The 20,025-nt window shown below is 33.6% G+C and overlaps 1 protein-coding gene across 1 annotated transcript in view; it reads left to right on the top strand.

Annotated features, from left to right (window-relative positions):
• Window positions 1-20,025, top strand: part of LOC132745248 (FMRFamide receptor-like) — a 108,007-nt gene that overhangs the window by 29,901 nt on the left and 58,081 nt on the right. The window contains exon 2 of the mRNA XM_060734112.1: window positions 13,295-13,386. The gene's annotated coding sequence lies outside the window, so the exon portion shown is untranslated. The remainder of the gene's footprint in view (window positions 1-13,294; window positions 13,387-20,025) is intronic.

Genomic DNA, 20,025 nt, shown 5'->3' with positions numbered 1-20,025 from the left:
GGTTTAGCTGAATATTCAGCAGTTATTAATAAATTAGATACATTTTCTAGGTCACGATATGAGTTAACCTTCGCTATTCTAAAAATAGATTCTGCTTTACCTGTGCTGATTTTCGGACAGTAGGGAGTACACATTATACATGTTATAAACCAGCGGATACTTACTTTGTTCACATGCAATACTTTTAGAAATTCTATACAATTGTAAGAAGCAAAGAAGTTGAAAATGTAATTTAGTGTGAAAATGAAAAGGACAACTAAACACTATAGTGCTTTTAAAAAAAAAGTGTGACATTTAGATTAAAATAAAAACGATGTGCTCTGGTCCTTGCAAAATAAAAAAATCTAAAAAATACGGTGACTATTAATTGCTGATGATTTTAACCAAAAATATTTTTAATGAGACGTACATATCCAAAAGAAATAAAAATACAAATGACTTATATTTTATTGTCTATATGCCCACTATGTTAAAACACGAAGCAATTCTAAATAACATTCTCACATGTATAATCACGGATTTATCCGTGGTATAATGTATTATGCTTGAAGTCTATTTGCATGGTTTTATTTTAGAAATATGTCGTTGAAAGTTTTTTTTCCATTTACATATCATTTCTTGGAATAAATCGATAATATCACTGATTTACAAGTTTGACCAGGGTTTTAGGCATATATTTCATTCTGCTTGAAAGTTGAAAATCTGGATTATATCAGATTGGGACACAAAATATATTGCTCCTTGTATGGAACAAATTTTCTCTGTTATATATTTTGTGTTTTATTTTTTTTTCTAAAAAACCCTAAATGCTGACGGTTGCATGTCCGTCGCATTCAGTGCTGCAGCACTTTGATTGTTTAAGTAATCAAGGCTGATTGAGGTGGTAAATGCAGTCTTGTAATATATCCTTGGTTACACTGAGGCTTATATTGTCACATGTTTGTAGGGATGGATAAAGACTTTGGATTTGTGACAAGTTCCTCAATAAACAGGAAATTTCTGGCTAATATGATATTACACTGATCAGTTTGCCTAATGTAATGTGCTAAAATTATAGTCTTAGAAGCTGGTAATTGGCTTACTGAATGTTTGATACAGCAGAATGATGATCAATACCACAAAGTCTTAACTAAATGAGCTTAAGTTTTTGTTGTGGTAAAAATTACACAAAAATTAATTGATGCACAGCATCTGAGTTCAATGAAGCATTTTAGAAACCTTACAATGTCTAGTATATCTTACTTTCATATGATAATAATTTTTATATCATCAAGGAGAGCATCAGTAATCCAGCACTCATTGGTACAGTCTTCAGGTGAGGCATATTTTCTCTGTGACAACTGATACAGGAATCTCACCTTTTACTCATGTGAGATTAGAAGTTGATCACAAGTGGAGAAATTGGTAATAATGGCTAGTTATCCGGAATAGAAGTTTTGGTGCATGAATTGCCAAGACATGACCAAAACTTGTGTTCACATTGTCATAAAAACTAAGAAAACATCAAACTTAGTTACTATATGTATAAAAAGTAAAAATACATGTAACTGATCCAAAGACTCTGCTAAATATTATAAAATGTTAAATGAAACAGATTTGATTTCAAGATACTACATTCATGGCCATTTTAGAATTAAACTTTAAGAGAAAAAACTGTCTAGATTTTTTTCAAAAATTGTACTTTGCAAACATAAAATAAGAATGCTTAATCAAAGGTAACTCAGTATCATCAAATTAAAAAAGATATTTATGCCCTCCTTCAAAGAAGTTGGGGTATATTCCTTTGTTTGTCATCTGTTGGTATGTCCATAGACCAGACCTTGTTTGACCAATGACTAGAGAATGCTGAAGCCTACAGTTCTTTGATTTGGTTAGGAGCTTAGTCATGGCTAAAAGATTATCCCCAATTGATTTTGAAGAGTCAATGTGTTACCTTGACCATAAAAAACCTCACCTAATAGGGAATGATTTGGCCCACAATCCTTAGATGTTGGTCATGGTTAGTGGTTGACCCTTCATGGTTTTGAGGTCAGGAAGTTAAAAGTTCAAGGTCACCTTTATGATTAAAAAGCATGTCTGATCAATAAATAAAGTACACTTAATAAGCCTACATATCTAAGATTTAGTTGTAAGATAAGAATTCCATGTAAATGACTTATCAGGGGCATACATGTTGTGGTACAGTTTAATTTTTATATTGACACTACAGCTTCCCTTTATTAATGGCCATAAACGCTAACTAACAAAGAACAGTTAGAATAAAGACATGGTAGATGTAACTATATATTGTAAACTATTTTGTATATTTGACTGACTGATTAACTAATGGTTTTGATCATGTGAACATTAAATGACAAGCAATTATCAACAATAGTTTATACTGATAACAACATTTCCTGTATTTCCTCAATTTCCAGTAATGATATCAGTGAGTAATTAGTAGCAGTAAATTCACAAACATATGCTGTATTAACTAGAGATCTAAAGACAAAATAAGGCATCTATCATGGTTAATGGCATGCTTATTGGAAGAGAGGCTTTTTGATAAATAAGTTAACTAAATTGAAGTACAGCATGGTTTGGTTGTTACATGAAGGTATCATGATTCTATTTCAAGTCCCTTGTTGTTTAATTTCCTCAATTAGGTTCAACAGGTGGTTAAGATAAAATCAAATTATAAGGCAATTGTACTTGTATAGTATATAATATATAAATCAGCCTTAATTAGCTTCCTATATATAGATGGAAGTTTGTTACCACAAGTTATGAACTAATTAGGTACTGGTAGAATTGGCTTTTCTGTCTTGGATAATTTTCAGTGTTACTTGAAACCAAAAGAGCAATAAAAAAATAATATGCCACCAGATATTGAAAGGTATGAAATGTTGTAGCAACACTGGTAAATAACTCTATAGCAAACTGAAAATATTGACAAAATTGACAATAATAACTACTACCAGATTTGAATGATTTTGATTTTTGCCTTAAATATAAATTAATGTAAATACAAATTTAAAAAAGCTGTTTGTTGGTAAGGACAAATGATTTTCGGTTTATAAAATACAAAGAGGTATTGAGTATAGACCGACTCCAGTAGAAACATACATTGTGTGTGTAGGTATGTAGGGATGACAAGTATATGTTAGTCTAGGTTGTCTAAAATTAAGATTTAATGTCTTTTCTTACTTTATAGTAATATTTTAATGCTAAAATTCAGATGAAATGAGCACAAACATCTTCATTTAGTGTTTTGATGCCACCAACATAAAATAGGGTCGGACATGTAGTGTCCCTGGTGCCTGGTTACTTATGTATCCATGATGGAAATTCAAAATAAATTGGTACCCATGACCAACATTAAGATATAAATTGTATAACATGCAAGTCAAAGCATACATGTCAAGTTGGTTTAATTTTTCAAAAATCAGGTTTCAATATTTTCCTACACTGACATTGTAAATTTTACAATTTAAAAGGTTAATGTAAAAATTCTTTTCCTGCCACTTGTAAGAACTGCAAATATTGCTACACAGAAAGAAGAAATGTCATATTAATATTCCACCCCAATAATGAAATAATTATTGTTGCCGTGTCTTCTCTGTCAGGAAGATGAAAATATTCTTTGTTGAAATTATAAGAATGGCTTGAAGCCAAAACTCTTGATATGGACAATAGGATATAATATTGGTCTGTTATTGAATTATAAATATAATACTTGGCACAATGTAGGCATAATTCCTATTATCTAGTGTGAGAAAATATGGTGAATTTTAGACTCATAAAAAAATGGAAGTAGTTTTCTAAGATTATGAAGTAGCCTAAATAACAAAGAGAAGATAAAGATGTAGAATAAAATAACGTAGGATGTAATGATGTAACAATACTTGTAGGAGGAATAAAGGCCTTACTAATATGATTTTGTTGAAAGTCTTCATATTACATATCATTTTGAATAAACTGTTACAAAATTGTCTACGTGGTTTTGATCCTAGGTGTTATCAATGTTTTAGCTTGCCTGAGCTGGTTGTCCTCAAACTAAGTTTGGTGTACAACATCCATTTATTGTGTCGCATGTAACTCAAAAAATATTTGACCTAGAGTCATGAAACCTTACAAGAATGTTGATCAGCATGTGTAGTTGTGCACCTGGGTATTTTCGTGTGGATATTTTAATGCCACCGCAGCATCTATATAGCTATTCACCTGTGTGTGTGTTTGTTTGTGTGTGTGTTATATAGATTATATAGTGAACTTAAAAGATCTTCTTGTGAAAAACCACTTGTCCAATTTCAACCAAACTTGGCAGGATTGATCCTTGGGTGAAGGGCTTCCAAAGTTGTTCAAAGAATTTCATTCAATGCAGAAATCTGGTTGCCATGGCAACCAAAAGGAATTATAAGAATAAATTTAAAAAATCTTCTTGTAAAGACCCAAAAGGCATAGAGCTTAGATATTTTGCATAAGGCATTGTCTGGTAGACCTCTACCAAGATTGTTCAAATTATAGCCCTGGGGTCAAAATCGGCCCTGCCCCGGGGTCATTGGTTTTCTTTATATGTATATAGTAAAAACTTTCTTCTAGCAATTGACAAATGCTAGAGGTTAGATATTTTGCATGAAACATTGTGTAGTGAACCTCTAGCAAGATTGTTCAAATTATAGCCCTGGGATCAAAATTGCCCCCCGCCCTGGGGGTCATTGATTTTCAATATATACATATAGTAAAAAATCAAAAAATCTTATTGTCTGAAGGTACAAGGCTTAGAGCTTTAATATTTGTTTAAGGTATGATCCACCTAATGCATTACCTCCACTTTGAAGAGTATTCAAATAGGCTAGAACTACTGTCAACTGCATTGTAACTGAAGGGCGCGGGTTCAAGCCCCAGAAGCGGCAACTTTTTTTTTCTTTCTTTTTTTTTTTTGAACATTATTTGTGTGTCTCATATCACTCTTGAGAAGAAAAAAGTGTTTCATTTTAATTATGAAATTATTATTGGTATTTATTGGCTAAATTGTGCCAAATTCTTATCAAATATGGTACCTGATATTTTCAAAGTCTAATAAAATAAAAACTAGAAGGTAAAAGTATTTTATATTTGACAAGCGAAACCAATATACTTTTAAGAAAATTTATGCAAACTTTGAAAACAGCCCCTGATTTGAGTAAATTTTAGCGATATTTTGAATAAGGCCCTCCAAGTAGAAAAATGATCAAACAAGTACTTAAAATGGGTGGGGTAGGGTAACATTTATATACATATTTCAAACATTTTGAGAAGAAACAATAATTTTGCTGGGTCATTTGTTAGCTGAATGCTATTATTTGTTTCTCATAGGAAAACATTTTATTTCATAATGATTATAAAATAGAATATTTAGAGTTTCTCATTTCTGAAAAAGAGCCCTTCTAATAGCCAAGTTTTACTTAAGAAAAATCTCCATAACTCGTAAACCATACGGTAAACTTTGTTTAAATTTTGCATTCTTGTGTCTTTTAAGGTATATAACTGACCTATGTTGTCAATTTTATAGTTCCTTATAGTGCCCATTAGGGGGCTCATACCTTACATGATATCATCTATAGGTACTCTACCAAAGTTGTTCAAATTTTGCCTCTAGTGTCAAAATTAGCCCCGCCCCAGGGGCCATATAGGTTTTCCTTATATGTATAAAGTAAAAACTTTAAAAATCATCTTCTCTAAATTTACAAAGGCTAGAGTTAAGATATTTTGCATGAAACATTGTGTAGTGAACCTCTAGCTAGAGCTTTGATATTTGGTATATGATATCATCTATGGGTCCTCTACTAAAGTTGTTTTAATTATGCCCCTAGTGTTAAAATTGTCCTTCCCCAGAGGCGATAGTTTTCCTTATATGTATAAAGTAAAAACTTGAAAAATTTTCTTCTCTGAATTGACAAAGGCTAGAGGTTAAATTTATGGCATGAGACTTTGCGAAGTGAACCTCTACCAAGATTTATTGCTTCTGAATGACCTTGTTACCAGTTATAAGTTAATTAATTCCCCGCACAACAAAGTTGTAAGGGGGGTATACTGGAATCAGCTTGTCCGGCTGTCCGGACGGCCGGTCGGTTTTTTCTTGTCCGCCCAATAACTTAAGATTCCTTTGACCCTTAGTCTTCATATTTGGCATGGAGGTTAGTCATGATTAGTAGATGACCCCTATTGATTTTGAGGTCACTAGGTCAAAGGTCAAGGTCACAGGGGCCTTGACTTCAAAAAGCTTGTCCGCCCAATAACTTAAGATTCCTTTGACCCACAGTCGTCATATTTGGCATGGAGGTTAGTCATGATTAGTAGATGACCCCTATTGATTTTGAGGTCACCAGGTCAAATGTCAAGGTCACAGGGGCCTTGACTTCAAAAAGCTTGTCCGCCCAATAACTTAAGATTCCTTTGACCCACAGTCGTCATATTTGGCATGGAGGCTAGTCATGATAAGTAGATGACCCCTATTGACTTTGAGGTCACCAGGTCAAAGGTCAAGGTCATAGGGACCATGACTTCTAAAAGCTTGTCCGCCCAATAACTTAAGATTCCTTTGACCCACAGTCTTCATATTTGGCATGGAGGTTAGTCATGATTAGTAGATGACCCCTATTGACTTTGAGGTCACCAGGTCAAAGGTCAAGGTCACAGCGGCCTTGACTTCAAAAAGCTTGTCCGCCCAATAACTTAAGATTTCTTTGACCCACAGTCTTCATATTTGGAATGGAGGTTAGTCATGATTAGTAGATGACCCCTATTGATTTTGAGGTCACCAGGTCAAAGGTCAAGGTCACAGGGACATCAAAAAGTTTGTCTGCCCAATAACTTTAGATTCCTTTGACCCACAGTCTTCATATTTGGAATGGATGTTGATCATGATTAGTAGATGACCCCTTTTGATTTTGAGATCACTGGATCAAAGGTCAAGGTCATAGGGACTTTGACTTCAAAAAGTTTGTCCACCCATTAACTTAAGATTCCTTTGACCCACAGTCTTCATATTTGGCATGGATGTTGATCATGACTATAAGGTGACCCCTATTGATTTTGAGGTCACTGGGTCAAAGGTCAAGGTCACAGGGACCTTGACAAAAAAAAGATTTTCTTCTCAATTGCTAAAGAATGTCCTGTCCGCAATGAATTGATTTTGACATTTTCACATTTGCAGCATGTAGAATACATAACTTAGCAATGCACTGGCTTAGTAACCTCCGATTTGGCAAGGAGGTTTTCCTTGAGCTCTAAATGGCCACTGTTGATTGTGACAAAGTGGTATGCGGGGGTATTCATGCCATGATAGTGGCAGTTCTAGTTGTAATAGTTCAAATATTTTCAAAGTCCATTGACATATGGCTTTGAAACTTTGCACACTTGTTGTATTTGTGTAATACCAAATATGGTAACAGCATGATTAAAGTAATGGTCTGACTGGCACGTCACTGACATTAAAGTGAAGAATGGCAACGAGAAACAGACTTGCTGCAAAACAAAAATAATAGGAAGTGATTTGGGCAAACAGGGGTAAAGTTCTTCCAGGAAGTTCTGATATATTGCAATAACTGAATAGCATACATGTATGTATGATCCTTTCTCACTGGGGCCTGTACAAGACATAACTAGCTTACACCTTGATAACAAGTATAGAAATATATTGCAAGGTGTGCATAAATGCAGTGGGGGAATAAATAAATGTTTAAATTGCTCAACAATGAAACATTGTGATTACCAACAATTATTAATTTTGTAAAAGACAGAAACATAATGTCTTTATAACCCTTTCCCTCATGAGCATATTGTGAAAAATGGCCATTTTCACTGAAAAGCCTCCTGTTACAAGTTCAAACTGCTATGAAACTATGAAAAATGCTTCAATATTAATCAAACTTGGCACAAATGTTGACTGGATCATTGCCGTTGTAACGACATGCTCAGTCTTAAATTTCCTGTTACCATGGCAACGAGGGGATGTCTCAAATGTGCCAAAAATCACTATTTTGCCTCGATTTTTTCCATCAAAATTTATTTCAAAGTGCTGCAACTTCTCAAGGGATTGAGATAGAGTCAAAGGCTTTTCAGTGTTGGTTACACGTTACCTTATGATCGACCTGGGCTCATTTTTAGCCTCTCACAAGTCCAAAATTTTCTTGGCAATGAGGGGGACTACCGCCCTCCCTTCAAACCCCCCAAACAGAAGGGGGCACATCCCCCTTATATATGAGGTAAAGGGTTAAATAAAATTACCAGAAAACAACTTCTGGCTTGAAGCATAGAAATATTTTGCAAAGATTATTTGTACAGGACTTTTGTATAACCTTAGATTCGGCATGCAAGCTTTGTCTAAAATAAACATGAAAATAGTTGATAGGATGAGTTGATGACGACTTAGAAAATTATATATAATATGATTATAGAGCTGGCCGTAATGAAACATAACATAAATAACAAGACAATTATAAGTGATAATTATATACATTTACAAGGACAAAATATTCATAATTATATACAATTATATAAAATGATATGAATATTTGTCACATGACATGACATTCTTGATAATAATCTGAACTGTGACAATGCACTGGTAGTAATCATTGTGTGTACTCAGTTTAATATAGGAGGGGCTTGTACATTAGCAACTAAGTTCTAAGTTGGCCGTGAAAAAAAACACCCCATAGCATCTTAAAAGTATTGCCAGAAGCTGATTCTATTGTCATCGCCCACAGGGTAATGTTGGCATTGGGTCAACTTTTCTGTCCATCTTTTACTTATGGTCATTAATTTTAATGTTAACAAGGCTATTACATTAAAAAATATTAAACTTAATCAACCTCGATGCCTGTTTTAATGAAAAAAGGTCACAGGTCAAGGTCACTGGTAGCATAAAGTAGGTCATTTTATGAAAGTGCATCCATCCATCCATAGCTCCATCTATTATTTGAAATTAATGTGGTATCAGTTTGTTGCCACCATGATAATAAATTAAAGATCTTTATGGTTTGCTGCTGATTTATCTGAGAGTGGTTAGTTATCCAGGAATGCGAGTTAGGTTGATTCACTACTGAGATATGACCAAAATATATGTAAAAAATCTGTGGGGGAATGAAAAATGGATTGGCAATAAGATAATATATAATAGAATACTATAGAGGAATCTTTCACTATTTATAAAATGACATTAATATGGCAGCTATGAGAGCATCATGTAAAGAACTAACAACTTCCTGTACATTTAAATTAACCATTATGATAGTAAAACATGTTTTTCAGTGATTGCAAAATGTAATTGTATGTACTTGGTAAAATAGATATGTGAGCATTTGTTAAAATAATGTTACTGTACTAGCCCTGAAGGAAAGAATATAATCCCACATACTTCCCTCTAATTGATACATATATTTCTTCCATGTTTCATTATAAATGGAAATACTGATGTTTATTATTGGCTTGCAGCTCTGTCTTTGATTGTAGAGTAATGTAATAATTAAGACATATTTTTCAGCTGTCGTCACATGTGTTTGGAAGCTTAAAGGGACTCCACTTATGTTTTTTTGACATGGTAGGACTAGAAAAAAATTTGCATCAAATATTCCACTTGATATAGGTCTTAAGACCGATAACCAATATATGCAAAATTTCAGATCATTTGCTCACTCCATTTTTCCAGAATGATTACTCTATTTGTGAAAAAATGACCCAAATGTGAGAAGTGTTTTTCACTCAATCTGGCGGAGAATAGCACAAATATACATATATGGTTGGCTTTAATCACCAGTCACTGGCATAATACAGCGTATCATACATATTATATATAAATAGTTCCAGTCTGATGCATAAATAGATCACAGGAGCTCAAAAACACTTTAAAAATATGAAATCACAGAAACTGCCATGCCCAGAGCTCAGATATTTGGCTTGTAGTATCACCTTGTGGTCCTCTACAAAAGTTATTCCAGTGGTAAAAATTGCCCAGACCTGGGGGTCACTTACTTTACATAGACTTTTATAGCAAAAATATTTTTGTGCCCCCACGTTAGTGGCGGGCATTTAGATTTACCCTTGTCCGTCCTTCCGTCCGTCCTTCCGTCCGTCCGTCCGTTCACTTTTGTGTCGCACGTAACTCAAAAAGTATTTGACCTAGAGTCATGAAACTTTACAGGAATGTTGATCAGCATGTGTAGTTGTGCACCTGGGTATTTTCGTCTGGATATTTTTAGTATTTTCAGAGTTATTGCCCTTGACTTAGTAAAATTTTGCAATTTTCAACTTGTGTCGCATGTAACTCAAAAAGTATTTGACCTAGTGTCATGAAACTTTACAGGAATGTTAATCAGCATGTGTAGTTGTGCACCTGGGTATTTTCGTCTGGATATTTTTAGTATTTTCGGAGTTATTGCCCTTGACTTAGTAAAATTTTGCAATTTTCAACTTGTGTCGCATGTAACTCAAAAAGTATTTGACCTAGAGTCATGAAACTTTACAGGAATGTTGATCAGCATGTGTTGTTGTGCACCTGGGTATTTTCGTGTGGATATTTTTAGTATTTTCAGAGTTATTGCCCTTGACTTAGTAAAATTTTGCAATTTTCAACTTGTGTCGCATGTAACTCGAAAAGAATTTGACCTAGAGTCATGAAACTTTACAGGAATGTTGATCAGCATGTGTGGTTGTGCACTTGGGTATTTTCGTGTGGATATTTTTAGTATTTTCAGAGTTATTGCCCTTGACTTAGTAAAATTTTGCAATTTTCAACTTGTGTCACATGTAACTCGAAAAGAATTTGACCTAGAGTCATGAAACTTTACAGGAATGTTGATCAGCATGTGTAGTTGTGCACTTGGGTATTTTCGTCTGGATATTTTTAGTATTTTCGGAGTTATTGCCCTTGACTTAGTAAAATTTTGCAATTTTCAACATGTGTCGCATGTAACTCAAAAAGTATTTGACCTAGAGTCATGTAACTTTACAGGAATATTGATCAGCATGTGCAGTTGTGCACCAGGTATTTTCGTCGTGATTTATTTAGTATTTTTAGAGTTATTGCCCTTCACTTAGAAATTTTTTGCAATTTTCAACTTGTGTTGCAAGTTACTCAAAAAAAGATTTTACATAGTCATTAAACCTTATGGGCAGCTTGCTCAGCATATTTAGATTTGCACCTGGTGTTTCGCTTGTGGATTTATCCAGTATTTGTAGAGTTATTTCCCTTGACTTAGTAAAAATATTGACAGAACAGTGGCGCGGTGGGGGCACCCGTGTCCTATGGACACATTTCTAGTTTTTAAAAACATCTAGAAAACAAGAATTCCCAGAGCTAAGATATTTGTCATGAGGCATCACAAAATTATATAAATAATGCCTCTGGGGTCAGAACTGGCCCCACCTGGGGGTTTCTTAATTTATGTAAAACACAGTAATGACAACATAATGTGAGTTTATTACTGATTCTGCAAAGAAGAATTGTGACCTTTTCTAGCAAGAAGTGTCAGGTAAGCCTTCCAAGGCGTTCTTGTGAGAGTTGTAGTGTGATCTGTTTTCCTAAACCATTAAGCTATAGATGTATACAAGGAAGTTTTTGCTAGAAAAAAATAATTGTATTAAACTGAATGGCTTCTTGGACATTATTTCTAATGTACGTGTTTATTTTTTCAATAATGGGCATTATCGGGATTGCTTTTAAACCTTCATATTTCACATTAAGTAAAGCTTTTCTTGGTGTCTTGACTCAATATAACACTTTTACTTCATCAAAGAAGTGTTAGAATTAAGAGAGAGGTTGGTCAGAACACTTCCTGTTTTATAAAATTATAGGTTGTTAGAAATTTGTTTCTCTTACAACAAAAATCTGACATAAGTACTCTTTTCTATAACGTCTCTTTTTTCTATAATGTCTTTTTTCTATAATGTCTTTTTTTCTATAATGTCTTTATTTAAGTGAACCTTGTGTCTCTCTTGATATAACTGTTTGTTTATATTAAAGCAAACAAAATTGTATAAAATGATTACTGTGTTATTAAAAAAAACAGTCATGACCTGGACTGTTAAGGTCAATGTGTTTGATTATGCTAAAATTGGCCATAAATATGTATGGATTTGATTCATACTTACACTTATGACAATACCTTCATGTTGAGTCATTCTAGAATGATTTTTGCCTTAAAATGACATTGTCATTGGCTTGTTGAATTTTCATTAATTCTCTTAACTTGAATTGATGTTGCCTTTGAAAACTGTTTCACCACAATGAATTTCTTCTGATGTGTTAGGCTTTAGAAATAGGCAAAAGTTGTGTTGCCTTGCTTGCATTGGCTCTTGTGTTGTTGTGTATCAAGATATCTGTATGTTGTAAAATGTCTTGTCTGTCTGTCATAGTAACAACTTTATCTGTTTCTTTGAACAGGTCATAAATAACAATGCTAATGTTGCACACATGAGCAATATTGTCGTAAAGATCAGTTGTCAGCAATCATATATGTCCTTGTCTGAAACTAATGTAATTGCATTGTGTTATCTTTGCTGCTGTGTATAAGTCACATCTCCACTGTAAAGGATAGTGAATGTCCTGCAGGAATACTACCATGAGAATTATGTCCGGCATCTTGAGTACAGCCAGTGACCTTCCATAATAATATTAGCTTGATAACTTTCGTAAATGAAAGGATTTAATGTATGTCTGTGAGGGATCCGAGCCCCGATGTGGTGATTGGCGAGTGATTTGCAATCAATGATCTTAATAAACACAGTCACATATGTTGATAAACTAGTTACACACTAAGGTAGTGATTATTGAGCTGTGTAATATTTCAGCTTTAAAATATTTAAAATCTTATCAACAACATGAATAAACCTTTGTACCAAAGAATTTATGTTCCAGACACACAGTTATTCTCATACACATGTGAATGATTCAAGTCTAGTAGAAGTGATATTTCTTTTTTTTAATTTCATTAAGAACACCAGCTAAAGTGACAGTACTAAACTAATTCTGTTAATAGCTCCTTTTACAGTTTGAATGGAAGAGTAGGTTTATTATGTTATATTAATAACTCAAGCCAGACATTTATCTTGAAGAAACTGATGTAGTTCATATAAACACTAGTTCATATAATCAGCAAAACTTAACACTACTTTACAAGCAATGATTAATATATGAAGAATTGATAATAAATTGTAAGTTTATTTTGTTTGTAGACATTTGTATTTGAATGCTCGTTTGTCAAGGTACATTAGTCTAGGAAAGATTTATAGGTTCTCATATTTATGATAATAGTTGTTTTTAATCTTACAGGCCACAAGATGGATGATGTCCCTTGATAGACTAGTCGTTGTGTGATTTGCATAAAGAGTGGTTATAGCAAGCTGTTCAACTTTGTAGAAAAGGTAAGGCCAAAATTGTATGATATTTTGTAGAACAAGCAGTAAATTTACACGATTAAAGAGAAACACACTGGTTTAGAACCAAAACCCTATTGAATGTGAAGTTATTTTGAGAAATTGACAGAGTTATTCACCTTGGTTAAGCAAACTAAAATGTGTAGACTTTGTGTTGGTTGTAACTCTGAACATATAACAACTACTGATAGAGCCATTAAACTTTATGATGAGAATAATTACCAGTATGCTATCTTACACACCTGGGTATTTTGATTTATTGGATAAACAGAGTTATGACCCCTGATTAATTAAAAAAAATAGTATATTGAGACGTTTGTTGCTTCAAAAGTGTAGAGCCATGAAACTTTCTAAAAGTTGTTGTTGTTACCTAGTGGTATATGGATTCTTGTAATAATGTCAAGAAACCTAAATATTTATTTTAAATTATATTTTCTTGTCGTAAACGGAGACATTGCTATCCAATTTTCTGACTCTGAATTACTTTTATGAATTGAATAGTTTATGTGAAATACTAGAATCCACTTTATTATTTTTATATGAGTTAGCAGGTGGTTTAACCAACCCCACAATACATGACAATGTTATATTATGATGCCTACATGCTGATTAAAACATACAAGGTAATAGTTTAAAATATGATGTTGTTTGTGTAGGTGACAATGAGAGAATCATAAAAAGGCAGTCATCTTACACTGTTACAATTATTGTAAAATAATATATCTGTAAATAAAAATAACCAATTTTTAATAATGCCCATAAAAGGAGATATCTATTATAAGTATAGTTCATTTCCATAAAAGGAAAAAACTATGTTAATGTTAATTAATGGAAATAAATATTATATAATAGTGTTCATACTTTAATTAAATAAAATGTCTTTTTAAAAAAGGAAATAATAATTGTTATACCCCCACAAACGAAGTTTAGGTGGGGTATAAAGGAGTCAGCTTGTCGGTGGGTCCGTCGGTCTGTCCACATCATGGTTTCCGGACGATAACTAGAGTTTGGAGTGAGGTATTGTAATCAAACTTGGTATATAGCAACCTTATGTGGAAACCCCGGTTGGTATTGCATTTGGACCCCCTGGGGTCAAGGTCACAGTTTCTAAAAATAGAAAAATGATTTCCGGACAATAATGAGATATTGTAATCAAACTTGGTATATAGCAAGCTTACATGAAGACCCCGGTTTGTATTACATGTGGACCCCCTGGGGCCAAGGTCAAGGTCACCATTACTAAAAATAGAATAATGGTCTCCGGACAATAACTCAAGTTAGGAATGAGATATTGTAATCAAATGTGGTGTATTGCAAGCTTACATGAAGACAGCGGTTGATATTGCATTTGGACCCTCTTGGGTCAAGGTCATGGTCACAGTTACTAAAAATAGGAAAATGGTTTCCAGACAATTACTAGAGTTAGGAATGAGATATTGTTATCAAACTTGGTGTATAGCAAGCTTATGTGGAGACCCCAGTTTGTATTGCATTTGGACCCCCTGGGGCCAAGGTCAAGGTCACCATTTCTAAAAATAGAAAAATGGTTTCTGGACAATAACTAGAGTTAGGAATGAGATATTGTAATCAAACTTGGTGTTAAGCAAGCTAACATGAAGACCGTGCTTGGTATTGCATTTGGATCCCTTGGGGTCAAGGTCTTGGTTACTAAAAGTAGAAAAATGGTTTCCGGACAATTACCAGGGTTAGGAATGAGATATTGTAATCAAACTTGGTGTATAGCGAGCTTATATCAAGATCCTGGTTGGGATTGCAATAAATTAAAATAATTCTTTGTACATAGTGCTGTTGATACTTTATTTACCGTAGGTTGAGTTCAAATATTTCTTCAGACCACTAATTTTTCAAAAGTCAAAGTTGCTGGTGGGGGTATCAATCACCTTCAGTGATACGTCTAGTTTAGTTATGTCTATTTAAGGAATAATATTTGTTTAATTATATCTATTAAAGGTGCAGGTCACTTTCATTGTATATATGAAATCTTTTCTATGGTCATTTACCATGTACCTCTGCTCGGGCATTTACAGAAGGTTACAGTTCCTTGCAAAAGTAAAGGCAACTAGTACTGGTAAACTGCTTGACAGCCTGCCCATGGTCAATTCAGACTGGCTTACTGCCGTGATCCGGAGTGAAAACTACTAATACCACCACCATAAATTATGTCTTTAATAGGAAATTACTGTTGATTCTTTATCGATATAAAAGGAAATAACTATTCTATGATGATATCCATACTACTTTATGAGAAGAAATATGTGTTGTTTCATAATGTCAACACTCACAGTTTTATGTTAACATCTATGAAAAGAAATAACTAATATGTGATAATTTTCACAAAATAAAATAACTATAATTGTCCATAAAATGAAATAACTATTGCATAATCATGTTCATAAAAGGGAACTATTGTATAATTTTGTCAATAAAAGGAAATTGTTGTTGTATGATTATGTTCATAAAAGGAAATTGTTGTTTTATGATAATGATCATAAAAGGAAATTGTTGTTGTATGATTATGTTCATAAAAGGAAATTGTTGTTGTATGATAATGATCATAAAAGGAAATTGTTGTTGTATGATTTATGTTCATAAAAGGAAATTATTGTTGAATATTATGTTCATAAAAGGAATTTATTGTTGAATATTATGTTCATAAAAGGAAATTGTTGTTGTATGATTTATGTTCATGAAAGGAAATTATTGTTGAATATTATGTTCATAAAAGGAAATTATTGTTGAATATTATGTTCATAAAAGGAAATTGTTGTTGTATTATTATGTTCATAAAAGGAAATTGTTCTTGAGAGACCATTAATTTTTAAACTTCCCATCTTCTTAGACTTGCTTTTTTGTGAGATCTTTAAAATGGCAACTCTTTCAACTTTCTTAGGCAAGTCTTTTTCAGAGACCATTAATGGATACTTTTTCTAGTTATACCCCCAAAAACGAAGTTTGTGGGGGGTATATAGGAGTCACCCGGTGGTCGGTCGGTTGGTGGGTCGGTCGGTTGCATTTTCCTTGTCTGGAGCATAACTTGAAGACTAATGGTTGGAATTCAATATAACTTCATACAATGGTCAAGCACATTGAGAGGAAGTGCAGTGCACAAGAACCATAACTTCATCTTGACTTATAACATAGTTATTGCCCTTTGTTACTTTTCCTTGTCTGGAGCATAACTTGAAAACTACTGGTTGAAACTCGAAACAACTTCATACAATTGTCAAGCACAATAAGGGGAAGTGCAGTGCACAACAACCATAACTCTATCTAAAGTAGTTACAGAGTTATTGCCCTTTGTTATTTATCAATTGCTTTCTTTTGTCCGGAATATAACTTGAATACTAATAGTTGGAATTCAATATAACTTCATACAAAGGTCAAGCACATTGATAGGAAGTGCAGTGCACAAGAACCATAACTCCATTTTGACTAATTACAGAGTTACTGCCCTTTGTTACTTTTCCTTGTCCGGAGCATTACTTAAAAACTACTGGTTGGAATTCAAAACAACTTCATACAATGGTCATTAAGCATGTAATAAGGGGAAGTGCCATGCACAAGAACCATAACTCCATCTTGACTAATTACAGAGTTATTGCCCTTTGTTACTTTATTTGCTTTTTTTGTCTGGAGCATAACTTTAAGACTAATGGTTGGAATTCAATATAACTTCATACAATGGTCAAGCACATTGAGAGGAAGTGCAGTGTATGAGAACCATAACTCCATCCTGACTAACGACAGAGTTATTGCCCTTTGTTACTTTTCCTTGTCTGGAGCATAACTTGAAAACTAACGGTTGGAATTCAAAACAACTTCATGCAGTTGTCAAGATATGCAGTGCACAAGAATTATAACTCCATTTTGACAAATTACAGAGTTATTGCCCTTTGATACTTTTCCTTGTCCGGAGCATAACTTAAAACATACTGGTTGGAATTTAAAACAACTTCATACAATGGTCAAACACAATAAGAGGAAGTGCAGTGCACAAGAACCATAACTCCATTTTGACTAATTACAGAGTTACTGCCCTTTGTTACTTTTGCTTGTCCGGAGCATAACTTGAAAACTACTGGTTGGAATTCAAAACAACTTCATACAATGGCCAAGCACAAGAACTATAACTCTGTTCAGAGTAATTACAGTTATTGCCCTTTGTTACTTTTCCATTGCTTTTTTCTTGTCCAGAGCATAACTTGAAAACTACTACAGTGGAACCTGTCTAATCCAAACTTGTCCGGACCAGAAGAAAAGTTCCGATTAGAAAGGTTTCCGGATTAGAAGGTTTTTCACATGTTTGTTCATGTTATTGGCAGAATAGTTTAAGGAAAGAAAATGAAAATGCACTTGAAATTGCAATATAAATATTTTATTTTTGCAGTCTCTTATCGTTTATTTTAACATATGTGAATACAAAAATAAATAAATTTAAATAAATGAATAAGCATGAGACATGATTAAATATTTGTACCAGCATTTGTCAATTGTTGTTTACACTTATCCAATTCAGGGACTATCCGAATTCACTGACAGTTTCCATTTAATCATGTGTCATTAAATTCATTACAAAAGATTAAATGATATTTCTATTGCATCATATCAAAATGTTTATTGAAGGTGACGAAAATCAATCAATTAAGCAATTAAAGTAGATATAAAGGCAAGCTAAGTGTAATTTTCACACCTTTGCAGATCATATGTTTCACCCATTAATCAAGGGAAATAACACTTATCAGTTTGGTGTATGTTTATTTTGAATGTAGATGTGACATTTGGCAAAATCTGTTTTGATCCCAGAGGTTAATTTTAGAGTAAAATAAGAACAAAAATTGAAAAAATCGTCCGGAATTCGGAGTAGACAGGTTCTGGATCCGAAAGGTTTTTTTACTATTGAAAATAGAAGGAATAAAATCGGGACCGGACTCTTTGTTTGGATGAGAGAGAATTCCGGATTAGAAGGGTTCGGATTAGCAAGGCTCCACTGTAGTTGGAATTCAAAACTATTTCATACAATGGTCAAGTATATTGAGAGGAAGTGACGTGCACAGAAACCATAACTCTTTTTTGACTAATTTAAAAGTTTTTGCCCTTTGTTACTTTTTATTGTCCAGTGCATAACTTGAAAATTAATGGTTGGAATTCAATGAAACTTTATACAATGGTCAAGGGCAGTGAGATGAAGTGCAGTGCACAATAACAATAACTCTATTTGGACTAATTACAGTTATTGCCTTTGTTACTTTTTAGCTCGACTTTTCTATGAAAAGGGGAGCTATCCTACTCGCCCCGGCGTCGGCGTCGGCGTTGGCGTTGGCGTCACACCTTGGTTAAGTTTTTCGTACCACCCCACTTTATTTCAGAAGTATTTCAAGTATGGCTTTGAAACTTACCATACTTGTTCACCATCATAACCTCCATCTACAGACAAGAGTACATAACTCTGTCAAGGTTTTTGACAGAATTATGGCCCTTTTTTGACTTAGAAAGTGTATTGAGCTTGGTTAAGTTTTTTGTACCACCTCACTTTATTTCAAAACCATTGGAGGTATTGCTTTGAAACTGACCATACTTGTTTACCATCACGACCTTCATCAACAGACAAGAGGACATAACTCTGTCAAGGTTTTTGACAGAATTATGCCCCTTTTTGACTTAGAAAATACATTGAATATGGGTAAAATCCAATTATTGCCTTAACCCTTTGAGATATTGCTTTGAAACTGACCATACTTGTTTACCATCACGACCTTCATCAACAGACAAGAGGACATAACTCTGTCAAGGTTTTTGACAGAATTATGCCCCTTTTTGACTTAGAAAATACATTGAATATGGGTAAAATCCAATTATTGCCTTAACCCTTTGAGATATTGCTTTGAAACTGACCATACTTGTTTACCATCACGACCTTCATCAACAGACAAGAGGACATAACTCTGTCAAGGTTTTTGACAGAATTATGCCCCTTTTTGACTTAGAAAATACATTGAATATGGGTAAAATCCACTTATTGCCTTAACCCTTTGAGATATTGCTTTGAAACTTTTAATGCTATTTCACATCATTACCCCCATCTGTACGCAAGAGAAGGTAACTCTGTCAAGGATTTGTTTTAAAAATTAAGGCCTTTTATCGACTTAGAATCTTGGTTAAGTTTTTAGTACCAGTCCACTTTTTGACTGAACTGTTTGAGATATTAATTTGAAAGTTGGAATACTTGTTTACAATCATGATTCCCAAACATGTCCAGGAGAAGGTAATTCTGTCAAAGATTTTATTTGAATTATGGCCCTTAACTGTCAATGTTTTGTATTATAGGCAAGCACTAAAAAACTTAAAAAATCTAAAAAAAATAATTCTTCACTAAATATCTTAATGCTCATGGCCATTGTTCACTTTAAAAATACAGAGATTCTTGTATTGCCTTTTACTGCAAAAACTTTTTTTATTGGCAAGCAATAAAAAAGTCGAGCGCGCTGTCTTACGGACAGCTCTTGTTTTTATGTCCAGTGCATAACTTGAAAACTAGTAGTTGGAATTCAATACAACTTCATACAATGGTCAAGCGCAATGAGAGGAAGTGCAGTGTACAATAACCAT

Source organism: Ruditapes philippinarum, unplaced genomic scaffold (genome assembly GCF_026571515.1).
Source record: "Ruditapes philippinarum isolate M1 unplaced genomic scaffold, ASM2657151v2 ctg8_1_1_1_1, whole genome shotgun sequence".
NCBI classification, from domain to species: Eukaryota; Metazoa; Mollusca; class Bivalvia; order Venerida; family Veneridae; genus Ruditapes; species Ruditapes philippinarum.
Note: the sequence above shows the minus strand (reverse complement) of the source record. Positions and strands in the feature narration are given on the sequence as shown.